Below are 10,360 nucleotides of genomic sequence, written 5' to 3' on the forward strand. Positions count from 1 at the left end.
CGCAGACCTAAGAACGGAAGTACACACGGCCTGCGTCTCTGGGATTCCACGAGATGAGTCCACCGCCTGCTGCGCCTCCAGATCTACCACCGCCTGCGCCGCCAGAAGCTGATCTACTGCCGCCTGTGCCACAAGAAGCTCATCTACTGCCGCCTGCGCCGCCACGCGCGGAGTCAGTCTACTGCCTCTGAGCCGGGGAGAAGCATGACAAAGGCGTAGGCGTGAAAGTGCTGCGCATAATTCTCCGCTCCGATTTGAACTGAATTTTAAGGATAAGGAAATGAACTTTTAATAGCCACGCGAATATGGATAATCTGAATCCGATTCTGTGCGGGTGCGGGATAGGAATGGAATCGGCAAAATCCGGAGGATATGGATTATCTGCAAATTCTACGAGGATTATCCGATATTTAGAATAGGATATCCGATAATACTTTTCCTAGACTAAAACCTAGAGAAAATTAGGATTTTTTTTTAAAAAAAATTGTTAGTTGAGAACTCTTAGTTTGTGACGTTGTTGTTTGACATTATAAATTTGGGCCTGAGATCTTGCTTGTTGCTATTACATAACGGCTAATAACTTATCATCTGTGAGTACAGATAACTTGTTAAATGTTAATTTTGTCGGACACAACATAGAATGCAATATATGATTTTTGTCTACTTGTTATTAAATCTTTACAATTAATTTCTTGACAAGTATAAAATTCTTTAAGTATGTACATATTATTCGACTATTTAAATCCGTATCTGATCCATTTCCGCTCCATATCCGTACCAGTTGCAGTTCTAGCAACATATATCATTGTCCCGAGGAGAAAGCCAATCTAGCATCTACTTTGGTCTCTTCTAGTTCTGCTTCAGCAAAGGAAAGCCTTTGCTGGCATGCAGCTTCAGCCTCATTTGCAGCTTTCACCAGAAGCTCAAGACTATGCTCCTCTAGATTGCTCCTCAAATATTCAGCCTGATTGCGAGCTCGGGTGTCTGATTCTTCAACATCAACAATTGTCCAAGGTTGCATGTCATGACCCAACTGCTGTTCCAAATTTTAACTTTTCAAATATCCCCTTTAAACCGCCAATCCCTGACCATCACCTCCTTGTCCCTTGAATTGAATCTCCGACCCAACATCTTACCTCGACTCTTCCACATCATGAGGTTATTTCCTCTTTATTTCTTTTCTATGCTAGCGAGACTTGTAAACAATGTGGTTATCTCTCAACTCGCGTTAGGTGAAGTTCAATCACGAGGAACGCCTTACAAGCATCTTTCGATACTCTCAACCCTAACCTTAATGGCGAAGCCCTCCGAAGAGGACAAGGAGTCCCCACAAGTGAAACTCCGGTCAACCTGAGCATCTCACCCGAATCAACAGCTCAAAAACCCTAAGTTTCAATCAGTACTCATATGCTACCGTCCGGCCCCATACCCAGGACTGTCTTGTGGGATACGTCAGACCCCAATTGGCTAGTCAACACCGTGGATTCAATGAGGTTTTGTCGGACCATCCGCACTATCTTGCTGGACCGTGTGCCAAAACACTTTTTTCTGCAAACATGCAAATGGATGGCCTCTTTCTCCCCTTCCTTGGTCCTACCTGTCAGCACGAAAAAGAACTCTCCACGTGCGAGCAACTGGAAATTGTGAGATTTCTGATATCTTGATAAAAATATCATCGCGTGGAAGTTTGCATTCTCTAACCCTTTATATTCTGCATTTATGTTGTTATATTCTTTGATTGTGTGCTTTTTACCTTACTTGTTTAGGTCGTTAGGTTACTTGATCGAATTCGGGTCTGAGATACAAAATTCTTTGGTGCTAGAGAGAGTAACACTAAGAAAAAAAAATCTTGTGCACATTAGCACATATAGACAGAATTTGTGTAGGTATTTTTTTTTAACTCGGGTCCTTCGTTTCTTTCTTATTCCTCCTTTTTGCTTGCTATACCACCACGTTTGGAACATAGAAAAATCTTCCTATTTTCTGTGCTTTTGATCCTATAAATTTATTTTTAGCCGTTTTTTCGACGCTTCTACTTAATAAAATACACGTGAGGTCATGTTCTTGGAAAAAAAATCCTGTGAATTTTTTTATATTTTTTACGATTTTTTTGTGTTTTAAATAAAGGGGCCTAATTCTTTCTTTCTTTTTTGAGGGGAATAAAAGGGGCCTGGCCTCAGCCAGAGCCCAGAGCCTAGAGGACCGAGAGCGACTGCAGCATCTGCTGCCGTTGGATCCGCACGGAACGGCGATAGAGCTCCAAACTCATTGGTCCGCGGCGGGAAGGTGGCGGCGCCGACGTGATCTCTACCCCAACATGCGCGCACGGGACTGGATTCGACTCTTGCTGCCCAAAGAAATCCCAATCCACGAGGGAGGCCAGAGGGGAGGGAGAGAGGAAGATATTCCACAGGGAGGGACGGAGGGTGATTGATACAGGGGCAGCAGATCTGAGTACTAATTCTAGTTGATTTCTCGTATCGTTTCTGCTCCCCCTGAATTTCACGCGCCACATGTCCCAGCAGCGGCAGCCAGACCGCCGGTGTCGGCAAGATGAAGCGCACAGTAAGCCTTCTACTCCCGTTGTCGTATCGAATTATTTCTGTGCATGACCAGCCGCAGCGGCTTGTTCGTAGGGAACAACAATAACATGGTTCGCTGCTCCATATGCGCTCTTTTCTTTAGGGACGACAACAACAACAACAAAGAAAAACTTTTTTTTTAACTAGTTCGCTGTTTAGTTGAGTGCTGACTGCCGACCAATTTTTCTTCGACCGATTGGCCAATGTAAAGTCTTAATTTGGTGCATAAATATATGCAATTTTTTCATGTTTCAGTAGATTAAGGTTCTCATCCATCTCCTCATTGTTTCGATGTGGATCTGTTCCAAAAAGAGAAAAAAATTGGGGAAACATTGGGATGGAAGGTGATTTCTGCAGGAATCCACCTCAGTGATTTTACAGTGCTACTAATAATATATTCAAATGAGTAGGGAGACCAATTCCTTCCTTTTGTTTGCTGTTATAAGATTCGAGATGAGCAATGCCAGGTGAAGAGATTAGAGGCAGGCAGTTATCCAAGAGTATACTGATTGCAATGGCTGTCGGCCAACATCGTCATGTTCCTTTTGCCTTGAACTATTATTGTTGAGACTTATGAGGTAGCTATTTTCTGCAAAAAGAAAAAAAGCATGCTCAATCCTTTTTGTCATTAGTGTTGCTGCATGAAGTTTTGGTAACAAAAATAAATGCATTCTTTTGATTGCATTGGTGTCCTTGAGTCTGCTATTTCATTCCTAGACTGGCTGTATTATTTGTAAGCATGTATGATGTACTGCAGATGGCTTGATTAATTCACAGTCTAAAAGAAACGGCTCACCCTGCCAGCGAGATGATGATTCTCAGGATGCTGAAACACAGATATGTTTAGGAGCAAGCCTTCCGGAGGTATACCATCACTTTTTGATAATCGTAAACTTAGCGCAAGCAAAGTATCATGATCACTGTTTGAACTGTACAAATCATTGAATCTATGCTATCTAGATTATGACATGATATTTTAATGCTGTGATCTCATCTCCTACAAATCTTTTGCACTTGTAACTTCGCTTTTGTGCATAATTAATTTTTCAATGCAAATAGTATTTGCTCCTAAGGATCACAATGTGGCAACCATCTTCCCGTCTCAATGCATAGAAGCTGGAATTTCTTTTTTCCTGGATCTTCTTAAGTTAATAATGAGCACCTGCCATTAATCTACATACCATCTATAAGTTTGTTAGATGTACGATCTAGAAAGAAACGTATTTCTTTCTTGGTTGGCCATAACTCATGTCTTTTTGGCACCATTAAGTTCTAATTTGCATGAAGTATAACAAGTATAACATGTTTATTTCCAATAGGTTGTTACTTAACTTACTAAGGTTTATGCACGTTTTTTACACTGTAGTTGTCGAAGTTGTTTGATTCTATTTTATAATTACACAGACCTCCTGCTGTTTAAGTATTCAGATGCACTATTGGCACTCTGTCCATAAGTGCTTGTTCTTTTTATCCAATCTACTATAGACTAGCGCACTACTGTATACAAGTCAATAAAACATCTGTCGATCTTAGTTGGCACAAATGCAAATAAACCAGTATTGTTGGGCACTAAATGCCTGATTTGGATGGTAGCACATTGTTTTAGTGAAAAGGCATGAATAGATTGGGTAGTAAAAGCTCTGGCCACTGACACTTTTTTTTAGCTAGCCATAAAGAAAACTTGATGTACTAGTACACTTACAAGCTCAGTATCATTTGTCTTTACAATTCTAAAGCTGAACTTCTTTTCCGTCCTTCTGCATGCAGGATGTCTGGTGTCATATACACTCCCTGATGTCAATGAGAGCCGCTGCCAGAGCTGCCTGTGTGTCTCATGCTTTTCTACATTCCTGGAGAAGGCATCCCAACCTCACTTTCAATAATAGAACATTGGGATTAGATAGAAACACATATGGGGCTAATGAAAGTGCCAGAGGTTTCTCTAGCAAAGTCGACCACATTCTGAAAAAACACTCAGGCATTGGTGTGAAGAAACTCAAGATTCACATGCCTCTAGATTACAAACTGAAGGACTCTTATTATCCTGACAGTTGGCTTCAGTTTGCTGTTACACTAGGAATTGAAGAACTTGAACTAGCATTGCCAGTTAAGGCAAAGTACAACTTCCCATACTCATTTTTTTTGTAATGGGAGTGGAGACTCAATACGATATCTTCTCCTTGCGGATTGTTCCTTCCATCCCACATCTGAAGTTGGTTCCTTAAGAAGCCTGACCAGACTACATCTTTGCGCTGTCTCTATTACAGAGGATGAGATAGGGTGCTTTATTTCCAATTGTTATGCTTTAGAGCAGCTGGAAATCAGGTATTGTGATTGGATAGTTTGCTTGAGGGTGCCTTGTATGCTGCAGCGGCTTAGCTACCTAGAGGTCCTTGGTTGCAGCAAGCTGCGAGTGATAGACAACAAAGCTCCAAATATATCTAGTTTTTACTTTGGTGGAAATCCCAAGGTACAACTGTCACTTGGGGAAACATTGAAAATGAAGAACCTATACATGTCCTTCTCGGGCGCAATTCGTTATGTTCGTTTTGAACTTCCATCCCGCATGCCAAACCTTGAAACTGTTACCATATATTCGTCCAGGGAGGTATATTCTAAAAACTTTGAATGTGGATTAGCAATATGCATATGACAATTACTACATCATGTATATCCTGGTAAAACTAATCTGATATCTTTTTGTAGATGGTTGATACGCCAATGCTGCATAGCAAGTATTTACACCTTAAGAACCTAAGTATTGCTCTCAACGCAGCAGCCTCCTATGATTATCTTTCTCTGGTTTCCTTTTTTGATGCTTGTCCCTCCTTGGAGACTTTTGTCTTGGATGTAAGTCACTGTTCGCTATGATATTTGTAGCTATCTATTAGTAGCTATCACAGAGAAACCATGACAATAGTTTTTTTTTCTTTAGGCCTCACACTGGGAGACGGAGCATGTCTCAATTTTCACATATCCATCAGATCTGAGGCGGATGCAAGAACAGCACCACCACAGGATCAAGAATGTGAAGATACTAAATTTCTCTTCTGCAAAGAGCCTGGTTGAGTTAGCATGCCATGTTGTTGAGCATATGACATCCCTTGAGTGCCTTACATTGGAGACATATCAGAGTACTTTTAGGTGTCATGTGCCCAACCATAAATGTATCAAGTGCTCCCCACTAGCCATTGATATTCTCAGGGAAGCTAAACGAGCACTCATGGCCATCAGGACATACATTGAGCCTAAAGTTCCCTCCACAGTAGAGTTACATGTTGTGGAGCCTTGCAGCCGATGCCATGCTGTGAACTTGAGCTTCCAAGTTTAGGATAAAAGATTACTCAATGCTTTAATTTTTAGATGAGCTATGGCTTCATAGATTATCAGAAACATGTGCTGCTTTGTCCAGTTTATAGTGTTGCTCTTCCGGTGATATTGGAGAACATTTTGCCTTGTTCCATCCTTCTCTTTTTGGAGTTTTGAGGGAACATGAACGTCATCTGATTGCTTAATTTACATGGTTGGAGAATTGCAGTGGATAGACCATCAACGAGACAGGAGCTGGTAACATGACATTTGCATTTATCGTCTGCTGAGTGCTCTTCTGTGAAATACTAGCATGCATGATCAACAGCCAAATGCTGCCTCCGCCCTCTGGAAGCTCATCCCAAGCTAGCTCGTGAATCGCCGGCTTTTGCCTTTCTACAGTTTCATAGTTAGACTGGGATCAAATGTTAGTTTGGCCAGTTTGTGGAGAACAAGAAAGTTTTTCTTTAAAAAAAATAACAGTTGACTGTTAGGTGATCAGCGGACCATGTATTTTGCATTTAGTAGCCATGAATCCCGTCCTGTTTGGCTGGCTGATTTTCGGCTGCTGTTGATGCTATGCTGATTTGTTTTGAGAGGAAAATACTATTTATAGATGAAAAGTAGGGCTGATTTTGGCTGATAAGTTCAAGCGAATGATTCTGACAGTTGGCAGCCAGTGTACTTTCTTGTAGTCATATTGTCTCTGCATGCGTATTACTACTAGACTAGGACCGTTAGTGACAGTCTCACACATGTTCTACTCCCTCTATCAAGAAAGGATGTAACACATGCAACTATGGGTTGCGTGTCCTATTAGTTCATGTTTGACCAAGTGTCTAGTAAATAATATTCATCATTTCGGCTGAAACGATCGTGCATTATTACTGCTGGCTGGTTTGGTGTGAGAGAAAAATATTGTTCTGGCTTATAATCCACGATCGTTTACGATCAAGCGAACGTGCTGCATATTTATGGCTTCAAACTAATTTATTAATAAAATACATTTCATAATTAATCTAATAGTATTTATTTGATATTATAAATATTTATAATTTTTTATCTATAATTGGTCAAACTTGATATACTAAAATATGATAATGTGTTAGAGTTGTATTCTTTCTTACAAAGAGGGAGTACCGTGCACCACAAAAGTCAATGTTCTCCATAAAACACAAAAGAAAAGATTTTTTTAAGAAAAAGAATATAACTCGAGAAGGCATCCTTTTAGGCTTTAGCGTGGTTGGAGGATTTTTTTTTCACTCAGTCCAACGCACAGCTCCTACCAGATACCATCACCTGGAAATAGACGATGAATAAAGAATACACACAGCCAAGTCTTCGTACCAAATCCAATTCTTTGAGCCTTCGAGCCATTCCGCAACAACTTGATTTGGAAAGCAAAAGCGGAAATGCGAGTTCTTCACATGGACCATGATCTAAAACAAATTCCGATTAGCCGACAACCTAGCGAAGCGAAGATAGCTACATCAGACGTCCTGCGCACTCTTGGTTTTTCAGTAAACTGGAGGGGACCTCGGCCCGTACAATATTCATTAAAAACTGAAAGGAACAAAGTTTAGGTACAAGTGCAAATTAGTTCAAGAAACAAACAAAAAGAAAAAAAATAATTAAGTAGCAGACCACCAATTATATTAGGCAGATTTAGGTAGTAGATTTGGCCCTAGCTACCTCTTCATTCGCCTTCCATGTAGATTTAGCTTGTGGGTACTGATGATGTGAGTTATATACATACTCCTGTGATTTCGCAAGCACAACTCGTCCTTACACAAACAAGCAATGCAAGTGAAAAAAACATAAAGGAGTTTATTCCAAAGAGAAACATGCAAAGCTTATAAGGACTTGACTAACATCATTCGTGCAGTTGCGCCATCGAGCTTTGACTCGACATGGCCATGCATTATTCAGATTACATGCTAACGACTGAAAACGTACAACAATAAGCGAAGGACCCAAACCAGGCCAGAACATGCTGGACTCCTACTTGACCCTCACTCATCAGCTCGTAGGTAGTACCCATACGATGCCTGTTTCACATGCAAGCTATGCAGTACAAAAGATTAAATAAACTACCAACACAAATGCATATAACTAAACCTATCAATTCGACTTCGAGCATGCAACACCGGAAATTAGCTATTCACTTTTTTTGCCCTTGCATTCTTTTTCACATTTGTCCTTGCACTGTTGGGAGACAGAATATACGCAGCCATTGTACGTAGGGCCTCGAAAGCCCTTGCATTGCCTGTCGCATGAGCTGTCGCAGTCACATGTAGTCCCATTAGGGCAGTTGGCCTTGCAGCCCCAACCGCAGTAGAACCTGCACTTAGGTTCATCTGCAGCCTGGGCTCCCTCGCAAGAGCTCGCAGCCTCCTTGTCGCACTTGGAAGGACATTCGGAGATGCAACGATGCATGGCGCAGGATGGCGACCCTTGTGCTGGTTCCCCCACCCAGCTCACCACCAGAGCCACACAAATGACAGCGACAACAGCTCCCTTAAGAGCGGAGGCACGCAAAGCCATTATGTGTGATATTTGTGTGGATGCACAACTATCTTAAGAGGAAGTTACTGTATGAAGTAAGATGTGGCCGGCTTCTCAACTGGTGGTGCTCAAACGGTAAGTCATTTCGTGGTATTTATAGGCTAACAAGCAAGCATATGCAAACAGCTAAGCTAGCTATATACCGCATGTGCATGTCACAGGAACCCTGCAGGCATTATTATCCGGTTGACTTCGTTTTATGTGCAAGCACAAGGACCAAAGAAAGAAAGAGATTATCTTTTTTTTTTCAGTTTACAGAATCTGACTGCCCCCCTGCGCCACCGACGGGAGCTTCTCAACTATAGCATGCAAACCGCATGTGCATGTCACAGGACCCCTTATCGGTTGACTTTGTTTTATGTGCATGCACAAGGACCCAGGAAGGAGCACTGTATACTCAGATTGTCTGAATAAATAGATTTATGAAGTTGTCTTAAGTCAAACTTTTAAACTTTGACTAAATCTGTAGAAAAGAACATCAAGATTTATGATATCAAACTAGTATCATTAGATGTATCAGAATATATTTTGATAATATGCTCACTTTTTGTCATTCACGTTGTTACTCTTTTCTATAAAATTAGTCGAACTTAAAAAAAAGTTTGACTAGTACGAATTCTAGAAATTGATTTATTTGGGGGACAGAGGGAATATCTAATAGGAGTTTTTTTTTATGCAGTTTACTGAATCTGACTGTCGCTGACTTGCCTTCACCTGCCGCCCCTGCGGGCTGCAGCCCTGCGTCACTAACGGGAGCCTCGTTTTGACCGGCCCCTCTTTTCCTATCCCGACTTCTTTCCTGATTTTTTTCCACATTGGTTGCAACAACACAACTACGGCCTTGTTTAGTTCTAAAATTTTTTTCCAAAAAATGCTATAGTAGCCATCACATTGAATCTTACGATACGTGCATAGAGCATTAAATGTAGACGAAAAAAACTAATTGCACAATTTGGTTGAAAATCGCGAGACGAACGTTTTAAGCCTAATTAGTTCATGATTGAATACTAATTGCCAAATAAAAACGAAAGTGCTACAGTAGCCAAATTCCTAAATTTCACCCGACTAAACACAGCCTACTAATAATCTTGAAGTTTGACTGATGGTTTTCAGTGCCGGTGTCTGATGCAAGTGGACAGTGGTTGTAACGTGTCTCTCCTCTTGAGGCGATCCTTCTTTCGGCTGGTGACTGTAGGGTGAGCTGCGATTTGTGTCAACCGGCACAACTATGATATGCCATGCATGTATGTGTGGCTGGCATGTAGCCGCAACGACAACCAACCAAAGCGGTTTATGGATGGCTGTCTAGGTAGGAACGCTCGTTGCTTTCTATAGAAGCTTCATGGACAGCGTCATATGCAGCAGCGCTGAAGACTCCCTTGACTTGGTGCAGGAGCAAGTGGTGGCTTTCGCGTGGTGGCCGGTGTCATGCTGGATGGAGGTGTCGATAAAAGATGCTCGGTAGTCCTCCGAGGGGTATCCTATGAAAGTAGATTGATCGGTGGAGGTGCGCGTAATCAGGAACCGGATGGTGACACAAGGCGCAGAGACAGCGATTTAGACAGGTTCGGGCCGTCTGATCGATATAATACCCAACGTCCTGTGTCTTTGGTGTATTGTATTAAATATGGGATGTATGTATCTGACGACTAGGGGACCCCTGCCTCTCCTTATATACTCTGGAGGGGTAGGGTTACAAAGAAAGCATCATATTTGGCACTATACAATATCTTGCGGTGCACGTCGAGCAGTGCCGTGCACGCCTTGATCTTGCGGGCTGGGCCACCTCTGATGGTGTGGCCCATGTCTCGTCTTGTGGATACCGAGGGCCATACCCCACAGCTAGTCCCCGAGCCTGACAGTAGGTGACGTAGTCACGTGGTGTCAGGGTCAAAAAGCAGTAG

General features: G+C 41.9%; 1 pseudogene; it reads left to right on the forward strand.

The window, feature by feature from the left end:
- Positions 1-2,227: 2,227 nt before the first annotated feature.
- LOC136509165 (putative FBD-associated F-box protein At1g61330) lies at positions 2,228-6,220 on the forward strand (annotated as a pseudogene).
- Positions 6,221-10,360: the final 4,140 nt, after the last annotated feature.

Source organism: Miscanthus floridulus, chromosome 15, assembly GCF_019320115.1.
Source record: "Miscanthus floridulus cultivar M001 chromosome 15, ASM1932011v1, whole genome shotgun sequence".
Lineage (NCBI taxonomy): Eukaryota > Viridiplantae > Streptophyta > Magnoliopsida > Poales > Poaceae > Miscanthus > Miscanthus floridulus.